Consider the following 17,057-nt stretch of genomic DNA (forward strand, 5'->3'; position numbering starts at 1 on the left):
CTTGCATAAAATTAGTTGAAAACAACACTCCATAGAAATTTGCAGTCTCCAACAGCTTTGCCATTTAATTCCACTGACTGACTCAGCATGTCATCTTCCATTTAAAAGAAAGAATCATTGTTGGTGTCAACTTGAACTGTGGGGATGAAGGCCAGCCAATGAAAGCACTCGGTTTTGACATTTGCTGTACAAAGCTCTAGTGTCAACCCCCTTTAGTCTAGCTGTATCAAAAAGTGGATCTATTGACATATGAGGAATGTCAATGCAGCAACCAGCTGCATGCTGGAACAAGTACTTAGCAAGGTTTATTATTGGATTTCTGTCCTAACCTTCAACCTGTTCCTGTGACAGTGGTTATTATTTCCCAAAGAGCAGGCTGATCCAGGTCTTTGTCCAGGTCTGGTAGGTCACAAACACCCAAACAGAGACTTAGGAGTGATGGAGCGTCAGTACATGGTCAGCATCCATGGCAAATCTCCTGTCAGACAGGTTCTCATTCCACCTACTAAACACAGAGGGAAAACATAATCTTGGAAGCAAAAATCCATAATTTTAAGACACACACAGCTGCCCAGGACATTTCTGGACATGAACATTTTAATTTTGACAGCTACAAATATGATCAGGGATTGCCAATAATATATTTGCCCCACAAATATCAAATGGCCTTCAAAAATTGCCATAATCTTGTATAACATTGAAAAGTCAAACCCCTTGATTAAGACTTGAGAAAATACTATACTACTAACTACTTAAGTAAACACCATCATGCACATTGTTTAGGAATTTGAATACAGCATTTTAAAGTTAACCAGAATGTGTGGAGCATAACAAACCCATCTGAAAGCTTATGTAACAATTGCTAGTGATGAGTAAAACCTATGGATCAAATGAAACCAGTGCAGTTGGTAATAGTATGAATAGTAAGAATCACAAATTGTGAAGCAACAACACCATCTGGCTATACTTCTGTTTGTATTGTATATTACTGATGATGTATTTCAGTGAATCTGCTTTAAAATCACTCCAAAAATATTAAATTGCAATTTCAGTATTGAAAACATGAAAAACAAATAACAGAAAGCCAACTTTTAATTACTGACACATGTTAATGTCACCAACATTTAGTGAATTTGAAAAAAAAAAAAAAATATATATATATATATATATATATATATATATATATATATATATATATATATATATATATATATATATATATATAGTTGAAGTAGTCTGAAACACTGAAGAAGCTTCTCTGGAGAATCCCATTTACTGAGTGAGAGTTTGCATTGTGCTAAAGAAAAAGCCTCAATCATTCACAAATTAGCATCCTAAAATGTGCCAACTTGAAACCTAACACATGATTATGATTGGATTTAAAGGTCCAACATGTTAGGCTTAGACATTATCACTATGACCGTAATACCTGGCTTAGACGTTACCACTTTATTACCATAAAACCTGAAAATGGGGAGACAAAAAGTCTCGTTGTCCCCCCTATTCCAGCACCAGTGGACAAAGATGAACTCAATTCACATTTTCTAATTGAACTTTCTTTTTGGACACTAAGCTGATTAGTATTCAGGTTTATTCATGGTGCCATTGTGTTCTGGTGAGAAAGTTGGTGAAAGGTGCACTTCATATGACCGTGTCCTTGGTTTTGATCTGGCCTGGGGCTTTTGTCATCTGTGACTTTCCCCTCTCTGCTGTGAAGGACTGAATAAAAAGAAAGCACTCAAAAAACCAGCAGCAACCTAAATGTCAAAGAAGTGGAGTTGTGAAATGTGATAAGCTTTTGATGCCCAGATTTGTTGAAGAGTGAATAATACTCTCCTTCACCTCTTCAGTCATAGCTAATGTGCCCTTGAGCAATGCTTTTTAGCTCCAACCCCCTTAGACCAGCAACAGAAGAACACTGCAGATGCATTGGACATCTGTCAGCTGTGCTTAAGGGAGCAATCTAAAGGGCATAGTAATTAATTCTGCTGTCACAGGTATTTGACACATACGCCTATCTAATTTCACTTTACTGTACTGTTAAATAATCAGCCAAGTATAGAATTATTATATGACACACTGTTTTGTAAGGAATTTAAATACTGAATTTGAATACATGGTACTTACCTTGTTTGACAACAGCAATTGTAGGTAATGTGCACCAACCTGAAATGTAAATTTTTATGTCAAATCAGCATCAGATAAATGCAGTTCAATAGCATTTGTAGCCTGTTGTGCTCAGAATCTGTCATTCTTTTGTTTAATCAGGACTGGAAGAGCTTAACAGGAAATCAGTCAACATCCCATACAGCTTTGCATCAGATTGTGAAAAGCAATTAAACCAGAAGGATATGAACTGTTTCGTATCACACTAATGTGTATCTTAGTGAAGGAATGCTTTAAATGTCAATATAAGACTGAGCAAAGAAAAAAGCCCAGTTCCTATAGCAAGCTGATAAGAAAACAGAGGACTGTGCAGACCTTCAGCTTCAGCTTTAATATCCGATGTGAAAGAGAAGCAAAAGCAGGAGATTGGCTGTTGTGAGAATTGAGTCGTCAGCTCCTGTTTGAACGCTTCCTCCAAATAGCAACTAGGCATTTGATTATAGATAGACTGTGAGGAAGTGAAGAAAGTTGCTTCCACACAATCTGGATTTCAATCAAATACAGGTCCATGCTGTGACAACCGTGTTAAAGCCATTGGGTGCGATAAATGGCCTCCTCTAGAGACAGATTGCTAACAGTTTTAGAACAGATCACCGCCCCTTCACTGGCTCCCTGTAGGGGATCCAAAGTGACCGCCTGAATGTGTTGTAATGTGTGATCGCCTAAACTCAGCAGGAGACTCGGGAGCCTTTTTGACATCAGGAACTTTTACAAGAGACATTGTGTATTTTTGCCTGTATTTGTCTAGTTTTGGTTTCTGTACTGCTTCTTCCAAACAAAAAGTTTCTCAGTCTGATGTAGTATTTTCCGATAAATAAGGCTGGCATTTGTTCACTGATAAAACACAAGTCTCAATACTGCCAAAACTGATTATCAGTATTATGCCTTATGATGGGAACTTTGTTTGTTTTGAACAAAAGTTTGTAACTGACATTCCAACTACTCTAAAAACAAAAGAAACACGAAAAGAGTGGAAGAGCAAGAGAAACAAAGATGACACTTACATTTATTTCAAGTTAATTTGCTAATTGTTTCTAGAGCCCGGCAGATATTGGATTTTTGCAGCTAATACAACTAACAATGTTTAAGAGTTACAAAAATCCAAAAACAATATATTGGCTGCTATTACTTTTTTCATAAAACAAACAACTTATATAATTATACATTTGTTTTTTTAAAGAATAATGACCAATCTTTAATCTTTAGTAATGAGGAAGGCCTGATAGCCAACGTACAGCACCTGGCACTGCACAGCACCAGTGATTATCTCCTCCTGAGCTTCAATTATCACTGCTGCCTAGATCACAGCCAACTGAAGACTTTATCTAAATACAATGCCGCCAATTATGATTTGATGAGAGAGGTGTTGGCTTTGGCTAAGTGGCTGAGGAACCTGTAGACTCACGCAGCAGACGTGAGCATGAATGAATTGTGGAACACAATCAAGATAGAGCTCCTGTCACTTTGAGACAAATTAATTCCAACAATAACCACTGGAGGTATTCCATCGTGGCAAGACAAGGATTTCCCTCTCCCTAAGGACCTCAGACTACTGAACAAGGACAAAGACAAGGCTCATAGGAAATGGATGGTCAATAGATACAGACCCGGTGGTGAAAACTGCCGACTAGAATATGTCAAACTGAGGAACAAAGCAAGAATGCACTTAGAAAAGCAAAATGAAAACATGAAGAGAACATAAGCAAAGAGCAAAAATGGAACCCAAGGCTTTTTGGCGCCATTCAAAACGTAAGCTCAACACTAAAAAGGAAGTATCGTCTTTGCTATCTAACCTTGACCAACCCAAATCACTGAAGTACAGCGACAAGGAGAAGGCGGAGATGCTCCAACAGCACTTTATTGGAGTATTCACCTGAGAACCAGACAGTCCTACTCCAATCACATCTTTCCACACAGACAAACAGCACTGCAACTCCTGCATTATCTCAACAGATATGCTGATGTCATAGTGAGAAAAGGTGTTGTCGATGTGATCATTTGACACAGTACCACACTGTCAGCTTATTGCTAAGCTTGAAGCCTATGGTATTAAGGGCCAGCTGTTTAGCTGGATTGCCATCCTCCTCAAGGGCAGAACACAGAAAGTGTGTGCGAACAGCAAGTTCTCCTCCATCGTGGATGCACTCTCTGGCATACCCCAGGGAAGTGTCTTGGGCCCACTTCTGTTCGTCATCTTCATAAACGATTTCCCAGATGTGATAACGTTGTTAACCTCTTCACTGATGACACAAAAGCTCTGCGTGAGGTAGCAACTAAAGAGGATACCATGATCCTGCAACAGAGCCTTGACCAGATGCAGCTGTGCCTTTAAGGTTCCACCCGAACAAATGTAAAGTACTCACGCTCAGGGCATACTTCATCATCACCCACACCCATGAGTACACTCTCTGCATGAGCTGTGAAAGGGATCTAGGGGTGATGATCAACGAGAGACTGAAATTCTATGAACATATCTATAGCAAGATAAAAAGGCTAAATCGATGGGATTGATCTGAAGAGTTTTCTCATTTCTCAATGTGTCCCTGTTCAAGAAACTCTACCCTGCTCTAGTTAGGAAGCACCTGGAGTACATGAAAGCTGTCTGGTCCCCACAGTACAAAAACCCTAGTTAACAGCATCAAGAAGGTACAAATGAGCGCTACTGAACTCTCGGATAATCTTGGTCATCTGGACTATCCATCCAGACTCAGGGCCCTGAAACTACCAACACTGGCCTTTCATAGAGCCCAGGGTAAGCGAATGGAGATCTGGAAACAGGGCAGCAAGAACTTGGAACAATCTACCCAAGGAAGTGGTCACAGCTACTTCCATCAGCTCCTTCAAAAATAAACTGGATACGCTATGGGATAACCCGGATTACAAATATGATCACACATTGGAGAATCCCCTACAGCCCCATAATCCTGTGCCAGAGACTGGCGCTGATGCCAAGTATGAAGATTGCCTAGACGGTGCCGGAGAGTCACAGCAGTGACTGCCTGGTGCACCACACATCGTTAGGTATTGCTAAGTAAGTGTACAGTGTGTTTCATACTGGCTGATATACGTATATGCTAAAACTGATATATCTGCAATAAGTTAATATTGGCTGATTTGTTGGCCCGTCCAATATGCTGGTCTCGCTCTAAATGTTTCCATGCAGTTACATATCATGCAGAAAAATAACCACAAAAAATACTTAGGAGATCAGTGCTACTTAGCAGACTGCTGTCTTGCTTTTCTGGTGTTTTCAATCTTTTCCCACCATTGAACAACTCCTTTCCAACACTGAATCAACATCGTAGTCATACAATACCTTGTTGTCTCATTGCGTGCAAAATTTACCTCTCTTATGAAGCTTATGTTTTTTTTTTTTTAGCAGTTTACAATCTTTTCTGTTCTTGAGATTAAGTAGAAATTAAAACACAAAAAAATATATTTTAGTTCCTGTTTGGGTCCTGATTCTAATTCCTTGTACTACCAAAATGCCTGTGAGTGAACATCTCCAAGTGGCAATTCACTGATCTGAAACCTTCCAAAACAAAACCTCAACAACTTCCCTGTTCCATTCTCTGAACCTCCCTCCTGTTGGTTTTGGCGGCCATCCACAAAGCCACCTGAGCCACCAGCTCATTGGCTAGGACCAAGGCTGACTCCCTCAGCCTGTTGTCTTGGGCGGCGGTCTGCCATCCACACACAACTCAGGCCAGTACTAAAGGGTGGATGAATAATGGACGACTGCAGTCCAGAGGTTTTTCATCTCCCCAACTAGTGTGAATGTAGCTGTTGTCTGTAACTCCCCCATCAAGAGCTAGTGTTTCCAGGGATGTATTCTCATTAGTTACCAGAGAAAGAGAGACTGAGAGCACAAATGTTTATGCCATTAGCTAAGGATGAACAGTAAAATATCTTTGATCACGAGGTACAATGTGTGCATTTGGGTTTAGGACAATCCCTGTGGAATAATTTCATAAATTCCATATGCAATAAGTCTGTTTCAACTAGAGAAAAGACTGCTGTTGTGGAAGCAGAAAATGTGCCGATAGCAGTTGCTAAGAAACTGCTGAGGTGTTGGTGTTGGACAGTGATAATTATACTACTGGAATGTGATCACTTGTGAATAATTTATCCAGCATGTGATGGAGAGACAAGAGCACAGGGAATGTTGCATTCCCCATATGTGTCAGAAGCAAAGTAAACACAGTGATGAGAAGTATGCTTATGGACTCACTTGGAAGACCTCTGGCATAACCAACTGAAAGATAGCCCTGCCAGCGGGTGTGAAAAAAGTGTTATAAACATTTTGGCTGAATGAATCCTCAGATGGAGAAGATGACAGAGACTACATCAGGATTCAGAGGGAAACCCAGCAGACATTGTAACAGCTTGTTACCACAATGAATACAACAGCTGTCACAACTTGCCAAGTGAAAACTGAATGACTGCTCCATTCTGTAAAGCAAAAATGGAACTGCCTGTCTCCTTCAATGTACACATTCTTACATTCACTCCCCACTGTTTGTATTGTTTTACGTTACTTGGCATTGGTCCATTCAAGACAAGAAATTCAATTTCTGTATTAATACTCCCCATTGAAAAGTGCAGGTTAACCAGGGCCTTAGCTCCTTAGCTTTTACTTTGCATTCACACAGCAAGCAGATCAAAAGAACAGTGAAAGAAAGTCAACTTATTTATTTTTTCCAGAGAAATGTGCCACAGTGGATTTATCTCTTTGCATAGAAAGTTGTCTGCAGCTCAATCATCAGGTGTCATTGCCCATCAGCAGTCAGTCAAGTCTGGATTACGAACCAGGCAAAGTGCCAACCCAGAACTCCAGGGGCCCCAAACATTTAGCCATATTAATTTGTGCTCAAATTAATACACAGCAAACCTGGGATCAGATAGTATTTCAGGACAGGAATACTGTTCGCAGTGCATAGCAAGTGGGATTTATTATTGCCTAGGGGCCCACTAGCAGGTTAACATCAGTCACTACATTTGCAGTTTTATTAAAGTGGAAATACACAAAGGCACAGTGTGTAAGATTTGGCCAGAATTTTAGTTTAAAACATGAAAAAATGTAACTAAAATTATCAACAGAATGTGAAGAACTAACAGTTTTGACGTTATGTCAAAGACGTCTATATATCATGTTGCAGAGATATCTACTAAATGAGCATGCTATAACTAGCTAGCCCCGGCCGGTCCTGTCTTGTAATACCACTTTGTATCTCAGGGGCGATAGTGAGTCGCTGTAGCATCCATTCTGCCTTCAGTCCAACATGAGAGGAAGAAATAGTGCTGCCCTGAGCAGCAATGGCAGAGATGAGCTCAGGCTGAAAGCTGCTGTATTTTAGCTGTAGGACTGTCACCATATTAAGTTTTAATATTTTCTCGGGGGGCGCAGTTGAAAAGTTTAATGCAACATCACTGGCAGCACAGCTAGCAGCACATACAGTAAGAGTTGCACAATGTTGTTGCTGGCAGGGTAAAAGTGGTTGTAGCCACACACATACTATCATCCTGGGTGGCAAATTAGCACATTTATTTTATTTTTCCAGAGGGTATATTTGTGGAAGATCTGATATGACAGGGAATACCCTTTCAGACCATTTTATATACTGACTGCCTACTCTAGGCTCTCAAATGTCAAGACCATAACTGTATCAATTATTAATCTCTGTTAATGTGTGCAGCATTTTAATATCTCAGTGTAGTGTAATCAGGCTCAGCTTGTGCCATGTTACCACTTAGTAAGGTAGCTGGAAGTCCCATTGTTTATGACATATCTGCACAACCACCTGGATATTTCCTCATGTGCTTCCCAACTGTGAATAAACTTGGCAAAATGTGCAACATATATGATATTTTTGTGTTAGAAGAGATAATATTAACATAGAAACACCTGTAGCTGTTGCCTTCTGAACTCATTTCAAAATACAGCCAATCGCACAACTCCCGTGCAAAGCCAGTGGACTGCAGGCACCCCTGTTGTGTGTGTCAGCTGTGAACACACTCCTCTCAGTCAGAGCAGACAGGCCTTACAGGCTGCAGCAAGTTCACTGATGTGACACAATACGCACATGCCTACTGGCCTCCCTCTTCTCCTGCCAATCATTTTATTTTTGCTCATCATATCCTTATAAATCTGCCAATAACCTCAAACCAATCAAAGCAGGGCAAATAAAATTTACTTGCAATGTGATTACTTCAAAGGAGTCCTTTCAGATATGCATGAAAAGCAAACCAGTGATCTACGATGAAAAGGGAACGCACTTTTCCACATCAATTTCTCATCCGTGCCTCATTTTTTTCCTGCTTGGTTATTGATTTTAAAATGAGAACACCTGTGGCTGCTTCTTTTATTTTGTTGGCCCAAAAAATCTTTTTTTCTTTGGCTTTCAATGTTCACTTACTTTGTGATTGCTTTGAGATGCTCGGTGACCCTGCTTATTTCACCTTCAGGAAGATGGTAAAATAACAGCATCTGACATTTAGCTATATACTGTATATTCATGGCACACGCTTTTCAGTGTGAGTAAATGTCATGGAGAAGATATTTGGAAGATTTGTGAAATATGCTGCAAGAAAAATAGGTATTAAAATGAGAATTTATTTACCCCAGGGAGGCTTCTTTAGGAATGGATTTGATTTCTGATGCCATTCACATTCAATGCATAAACTGAATTTCTTTTTTTCAGTCATATTTTTTACTGGCAACCATAGGGTTAACAGAAAAAGAATGACAAATATCCTGTATATTTCTTTTATATATATATGTATATATATATATATATATATATATATATGTGTGTGTGTGTGTGTGTGTGTGTGTGTGTGTGTGTGTGTATGTATATATGTATATATTAAAAAAAATCAAGCATCCCAGTACTGTTTCTGTTACATTCCAGTGTTAGAAGAAAGCCATCTCTATTGTCACATGGCATCTGTAGTAATTTCCTCTTACAACACTGGCATACATTTAAGGAACATTTTGAGTAAATTAATGGGGGAAAAAATCATGTGGCATTTTAGTAAATACACATTTTTGCTTTCTGGCAGGGAGTTAGATGAGAATATTGATACCATAATAAGAAGCTAGAGGGAAATATTAAGCTACAGTCAGCAGCTGTTGCTTAGATTAGGATAAAAACTGAAAACACGCAAATTTTGTTGTTATTATTGGGTTAGTTGTTTCCCCCCAACAACACCTATAAAAGCTGTTTGCTTAACCCATACAAAAACTTAAGTGTAAAAGCAACAATTCACTTTTTTACAGGGGGTTATGTGCCAGACTATTTCTTGTTGGGAGCAGGGACTTCCTGGAGTCTCTGCTGGTTGCTGTTACCACAGAAAGAAAAATAAGAACCAGGATGTACCAAAACAAAAACAAAAAAGCTTCTTCTCAGTTGGCACATCAGAACTATACACATAGAACTTGGAGGAATGACAATATGCATAAGTTACATGATTGTGTTTTATGTCTTTTGTCTTTGAGGTGTAATGTCCTCTGTCCATCTTGACCTGATTTGAAAATGTACCTTGTACTCTGAGAGAATATGTAAATTTCTCTACAATATATATTTGATGAACTATCTCCATCCAGTCATCAATCAACGAAGCCTCGGGCTTTAGTCATTTACGAGACTTTTATGCAAAAAAGCCATTAGAATTGCCAGAAGTGCTCTATCGCCAGAGTTTATCACTTGTGAGATATTGCACTGATACATAACATCAAATCTATGAGAGATTGTGGTTGAAAATACTTCTAATGTTTGATGTATTTTCTTCCAATAAGTGATCAAAACAGGGCAGGACCAGAGTATGGTAATGACTAGCATTAACGGCCTGGCATTGTCTCCAAAAAACAGAATATGTTGTTGCACAAACAGTATTTGTGAAAGAAATTGAAGAAAAATCAGCATGTTTAGTATCTCCAGCTCAGTACATGTCTTAAACTTTTGACCCTTTACAGTTTACTTGATTTTTAAAAACTTTTTTTACTTGGTAATATCATATGACCCTCAACTGATCATGTGTCGTAGTTACTCAGATGCCATCTGGGTTCAGCTTTTGTTGTGGTTGGTCTGAGTAGTTATCCAGTCAAAACAAGACGGAGCACATAAACTCTGCTATGAGTGACACTCTCTTCTGTGATGGATGATGATGGAAAGAATGTGTCCTCTCTCGGACAATGAGCTTCTTTCTTACAAATGTACATACACAACAGCCCCTTTTAAACAGAGATTCTGTGATATTGCCGTAAAGAAGACCCCTCATTATGCCGGCTTTGCTTTTTTACACTGAACTGACTGTCCTGCCATTCCAGCTCTCCCTTTTACACAGACGTGGATTCGGCAGTGTAACCACCTCCACTGCCAACTCAATGGTGGAACAACAGTGCCCCCCCACTTCTGTGTTTGTACATTTTATACAGAGCAGTGAGGTTGAACAATGGCACAACATTCCTGCTTTGAACAGGCTCAAAAAAAAAGGGGGTTAATAACACATGCACGCACACACACACACACACACACACTTCATGTCCACGCCTGTGGGCAGGACCCCTCTGTCTGCAGTAATGATGTTGCGTATGCAGAGGCTAAAGGTCAGTGCCCGTCCTCTCATCTCTCAGCAGGAGGAGCTGGAGGATATCTCCATAGTTACCACAGCACATTAAGTAGACAGCTCATCAAGGCTTATCTGAGCTAGGTTTAACCTTACTTCACTTTAGACCCAGATTCATCTTTGAAAAACAAAATGCATGTCTCTCATTTCATTGTTGTGTTTTATCTGTTTTGTTACAACAAACCATATTTGTTTTTGTTCTGACTTCATAGACAGCACTACTCAAAGTAAAGAAACACGAATGTATGTGAACATGCCTAAGATAAAAGCTTAAAGCAGGATCAGGAAGGTTGACTCTCTCTCTCAAGGGGCTATAAATTTCCCCCCTGACCATTTTCTTCCACGGATGAAATCAGAACAACTTTCTAAACCTATCAGCAATACTTTGAGCTTCTAGAAGTGTCTATTTTTGCTTTCTAAAAACTCTCGAAGCAGCTTAATAGAAAGAGTCTCCTGGTGCCCTGAGGTAATAGATGTTCTCTCAACTGCTTTTGAAATTTCACGGCCACATACTTCTCGCTTTAAAGAACTTTTAGCAGGTGTTACTGTACAGAGATTATTGCATTTTAGAGGCACACCATCTAATGAGGACTCAGAAATACATTTGATAGATTAGATTGTGATCTGAAAGCTTTTGCTAGTTATTTAATTGAAATAGCATCAGGCATTTGGTTGACTCATGTCATCGTACATAATGAATGTTTTGTAACAGAAAATATTTAATCAGATGTGTATGATAGCTACATTAGAATAGTAAAACAGTTTCAAGTTTTACTTTTTAAGATCCTGTCTTGTCCTGATATTATAAAAATGAAATATTTTAGACCAAAATGTCAGCTGGCACCTTCTAATTCAAAGGTCAGTATTTACAACCAAGCACAATGCAGTGACTCAGTGATGTGACCTTGTAATGGTATGTTATCTGTGACAGGGAATGATAAGCATTTAGTATAGAGCTGACTGCTTTGGCACTGGCTTTGTCATTGTCCTGGTAGCTCACTCAAGATAATTAGCTGCGGGAAAGTGGAGTGTCTTGTCCCTTTCAAGCCTGTTTGTTGATCAAAGGCATTTCACGGACTCGCTAATCCCTTCTGACTGGCTAGGAAGGATCGGTGGCATCAGAGTGTGGAGTGGCAGCTGACACACACAAGGACTTTAAACAGTGCAACACTGTTTGGCATCACTTGAATCATTGAAAATCTAGAGAACTTATCAAAGAGCTTTTTAAAAAACGTGCTTATTTAAAGGACTGGGTCAGTGTTCATTTTTTCTTACTGTCAAGAAATCCTATGAGAAGAGCAAAGCCAACCAATCTCTGTCATTTCCTAAAACAGCTTGACACTGTTGTTTTTAGAAACATCACTCAAACAGGAGTAAATGGTACATTTGTTGTTGGTACTATTGTATGCCACAGTTTAATAGACATTTGGTGCTGCTGTGAGTATTTGCATCAGCAGGATGGTGTATTTGGGATTCACTCAAAGTTAGGGCTGCAACTAACAATTATTTTCATGATCAATTAATCTGACAATTATTTTCTTAATTAGTCGACAAGCTGTTTGGTACATAAAATGACAGAAAATAGTGAAAAATGACAATCACTGTTTCCCAACTCTGAGATGATGGCCTCAAAAATCTTCTTTTATCCCACCAACAGCCCACAAACTAAAGATATTCAGTTTAATGTCATTGAGGACTAAAGAAACCAGAAAATATTCACATTTTAGAAGCCAGAACCAGATAATTTGTACTTTTTTTTTTCTTAAAAAAATGACTCAAAACGATTAATCGATTATCAAAAGAGTTGACAATTAATTTAATAGATGGCAACTAATCGATTAATTGACAAATTGTTGTAGCTCTACTCAAAATAAAGCACTGTGCATCGTAATGTAGGAACATGTCACCCAGTGCAGTGATGTGGTTCACTGATGTGTTTTTAATGGTTTTTGGTCAACATTGAAGCTCTATGGCCCAGAGGAATAAGTTATATCAGGCTTTGGCTGCACAGCCAGTACTTCAATACTTTCAAGGGATATGTCGACAATGTGTAATTTAGTGTTGGGCAGACACCATACAGTGGGTTTATCAGTGTTTTTTTGCTGAAAGTAGTTGCCTGCTGTAGCTGGAAACAAGGTTCATGTGAGTAGGGAGACACAAAAACAGAAAAGTTTTGGCTTGTGAAACCAAAACAATGAGCTGAGAGACCCCTTTCACATTACACATGTCATTTTTTCCATTTATTGCAGTTTTAATTAAGTAAGATAAAAAGGAGAATTTTTTGACAGTAGCAGATTTTCCCGACAGCCAGTATATGTATTTCATTTGGATGATTTATGATGGTTAAAAATGACCTTTATTTGAATGGAGGGAAGGTGGTGGCCATAGTTCCCACTTTTGTTATCCCCTGTAATTCAAATTCAAATTCTAAGGGCATAAATCCTCTAGAGGACAATGGCCAGTGTCTATTCTGCAGCTCTTCTTGCAAGCCTTTGGTCTGTGTCTTTCTTAATCACCTCTCCCCTTGTGATTTCAAAAGAGGCTCTTGAGCTGACAACTTAAATGGGTCTTGAGGATGACAACAAATACCATTTAAAATGGCAGACTCTTGTCACTGGAGACTTTCACTCCATGTCTGCTGTTGAAGCCATTCGGGAAATGAAGTGAACAGCCAGAGTTTTCTAAGAACATCCTGTGGACAACAACATTAGTGCTCAGAGAGAAAGTTAAAGGCTCATGTGTTCTCAGCAACACTGGTCCCTGAAAAAACTGCATTTAAATTCAAACTGGGAATGTGTTGGGTCAGTTTTAACAGATGGATTGATGGGATTTTAAATGTCAGGATCCCTTAAGGCCAAAGCTTTGCTTTGCAAAGCAAAAGATACATTTTTGCGAGTGGATTTTGAAATGTAAATTAGTACTTTCACAATTAGCCCTGACAAAATGACCCTTCTAGCAAATTTAAATGATGGTTTTAGCTGAGTAGCTGCAGAGCAAACGTATGCACTGCAATATTTATATATTACAGTGATGTTGCTAAGTATGCATCCTGTGTGTCTGATGTATTACAATCTGAAAGGACACAGTAAACTCACTATCAACACACCCTATTTTTTTCCCTGATAGTGCTACATTATGAACAACAAATCTGAGTCGCCATTTTCTTACTGTCTGACGAGATCCCGTGTTCATAGTCTCAATCATCGCAGCAATGCTATTTCCACTGCAACAAGACCAATCCTCGCTGCACAGATTTCATTTCGACAATCAAGGCTACAAACTTGGTACTGGTAAATAAACTCATGCGGCTACTGTCGAGAATGATCAACTCTCATCGATGCCATATTAACTCATGTCGATGATGACCAATGATGCTTTACCGTCCAGGGGATGCGCTGTATTGAAACCATAGAAAAAATATTTTCAACAGCCGCCATTTTCTTATCGTCTGTGCATTCATATCTCGCACAATAGTCTCAATCAACCATGGTGCCTCTCTCTCTTAGCGACAACAGCTGGACCCATTGACTCTTAATTCACCTCAGCAATCAAGGCAACTTAGATGGCAATAAAATGCACATGGCCCCTGTCAAGCTTTGATAAGCCGAAATCTGTCATTTATCGTTTAAATTTTATTACAGAATAATAAGTGAAAGGAAAACGTTTTAAAATGCCTCCAAAGAAAATGATCAAACATATTGCTGGCCAACAAACTATGGCAGGTACATTTTCTGCTTCAAAATCTACCTCTGATGCCCTACTTCCTGCCTCAGTCTACCAAGAGTACTTCTACATTGCCTATACCTACCTCTGCTTCTACTTCTACTGAGTCTGATGAGCCAACAGCTGCAGATGAGCTGCCACTTTCTGCACCCTCTTCCCCAAAAAAGTGAACCTTTCTAATCAATGGCTCATCACATTCAAATGGCTGCGGATGACAATTTCATGTACTGTGCTATTTGTGCTAAATACAACAAAACCAGCACGTCTATGCACAAATCAAACAAATGCACCAACTATCAGCACTCCACCCTCACTCGTCATGTTTTAAGCAAAGTCCTGCCTCAATGTTCATGCTCTGCAAAGAGATTTCAGGTGAAGGTGACCAGTTGGCAGGACAAAGCAGCGCTGGTGCTGTTTAAAGCCGCTCACTGGATGGCACAAGAGGGGGTCCCCTGTCCAAGTGTGAGTTGTTTAGTAGCTTTTTGACAGAGGTTGGTGTCCCAGATCTTGTACCTCTACAGCAAAAACCTGTTTCCTACAGTTCGCAATACATGGCCACAGAAATGCTGTCCAGTATGGCAGATTCTTTAGACGCAGCCCTAAAAAAGAAAGTGAAGGAATCTCCATTTGTGACATTGCTCACAAATGAGTCTACAGACATAACCAACCATAAATGCCTTGTATGTCCAAATCATTGATACTCAAACATTTCAACCGAGTGTTCATTTTGTTGCAAATAAAGAGTATAGGGATGGAAGGAGTGTGGAGATTGTGAAGTCTGTCCAGGAAGTGATGTTAGAGCTGGACGTCCCATTAACCAAGCAAACCATAAGATCGGATGGAGTGGCAGTAATGACAGGAAGAAACAAAAGCTGCATAGGCATACTGCTTCGGTCCAACCCGCACATGGTGAATGTGCACTGTGTCGCCCATTCCCTGGCCTTGTGCACATCTCAAGCAGTGGAGGCAATAGCAGATCTCAAAGAGCATCAGCAGATACTGTCTAATCTGTTCTATTACTTTTCGGGTAGTCCCAAATGAGCAGCCAGAATCAAAGCAATACAAAAACAGCTGGAAGACCCAGTGCTCACCCACAAGGAGTTGTATTCCATTCAATGGCTGTCAAGTAATCGTTGATAAGTGCTACAGACTTGAATTACATTGAGCAGCTTGTAATACACCACAAACATGTTTGTGTGATTTAATTTTATCCCAAAGAGAAAAAAAAAACTTGCAAGGAAAATTCAGTCTTAATTAGAACCTTGGTCTTGTTTTTGTAGATTTGACTGTCATTCCTGTCATTAATGATCATATTTTACCTCAACATTGTCAGTGCTGAGACATGGAGATCTTTCTTGTGTGAGTCATTAGATCAGAGCGAGTTTAAACCGCAGTTTCAGTCTACAATTAATGCACAAAATCTAAAGTGGTTATTTGGATGTGAAAAAAAGGTGAGGTTACCACCAAACCTGGTACCTCCTGACTCACTGATTTATGTTTGACTTTGTGACCATATTCACTTACATTACGTAATGCATATATGTAATTTTAACAAAGAACACATTCCTTCTTGTGCTGCATTTCCATTGTGCACCTGTATACAGTCCAGTACTCCATAGACCAGAATACGTAATTCTGAAGGGTCTTAATCATTACACTGTAATCAATATCCATTGGTTGAATGTTAAACTTGCTCCTTATCCTGCTTCATACACAGAGTTTGTGTGAAAGGATTGCAGCTTTGCCTTGTTTCAGGCAAGCAATGCAATTTGCCCGTTTTTCCTCTGGATGTTGATTTATTATTAAAAGCTAATGTTAATGATTCATAGAGCTTAATGGCTCCATAAATCAATAGTTTTATTTAGACAAAACTTTTCAAACAGCTGAAGAAAAATGGTAGAGCAGTTCAGTTCTCTTTTCTCCAACTCGGGATTTAGTCATTCTTTTTAGGCTTTAGATTCAACTTCCTGATACCACAGCTCATATATTAATTTAACCATCTTGAAATGCCCTTAACCTCTTCCACTCCCACTCCCCTACCATAGACCCATTTTTGGGGGGCACAGAGGATGTTTAGGGGGAAATAGCAGGTCAACAGTATATGCCACATAGAAGTGGTATACATCATCTGAAAGCTGGGAGCCTGAAGATTAATTTGAACAGCTCAGCACTGTGTCAAGCTTTTAGAGTGTATAAGGGCTTAGAACATTATGATAGAAATATATGATGGCCATCCCCATGCTCAGTTATGATTCATAGGTTGTTGCAGCAATTTTTGAGTTGATACCATTTGTTATACAGATTTGGTGCAAAATGTAACCATTTTTTACCACTCAAGAACTGATAAAAATGGTCAAAAATCCCCCCAAAAGTCCACATTAAGACACCAAGACCTAGAGGAACACCACAGAAAAATTAATGATGTGATTTCTGAGAAATGCATTTTTCAGCGATTGGATGGCATGCACTTCTGCTCTGGAAATCGCTCAGAAACCCCCTTATTGTCAATATACCTAGGAAAGCCATACATCCTCTGAATG

General features: G+C 39.3%; 1 protein-coding gene and 1 long non-coding RNA gene across 9 annotated transcripts in view; one reads left to right on the forward strand and one right to left on the reverse strand.

Moving 5' to 3' along the window:
- Positions 1 to 17,057, forward strand: part of shisal1b (shisa like 1b) — a 107,472-nt gene that overhangs the window by 13,475 nt on the left and 76,940 nt on the right. The gene's annotated exons all lie outside the window — the stretch shown is intronic.
- Positions 1 to 17,057, reverse strand: part of LOC137183331 (uncharacterized) — a 108,544-nt gene that overhangs the window by 9,727 nt on the left and 81,760 nt on the right. For 2 of the 4 annotated variants that reach the window (XR_010928445.1, XR_010928447.1), the window contains exons 2-3: positions 2,128 to 2,166; positions 330 to 505 (exon numbers count right to left, since the gene is read on the reverse strand). This is a non-coding gene — a long non-coding RNA (uncharacterized lncRNA). Of the gene's footprint in view, positions 1 to 38; positions 506 to 2,127; positions 2,167 to 17,057 lie in introns of those variants that run through there. The other 2 variants (XR_010928444.1, XR_010928446.1) reach the window with 1 other exon arrangement.

Source organism: Thunnus thynnus, chromosome 5 (genome assembly GCF_963924715.1).
Source record: "Thunnus thynnus chromosome 5, fThuThy2.1, whole genome shotgun sequence".
NCBI classification, from domain to species: Eukaryota; Metazoa; Chordata; class Actinopteri; order Scombriformes; family Scombridae; genus Thunnus; species Thunnus thynnus.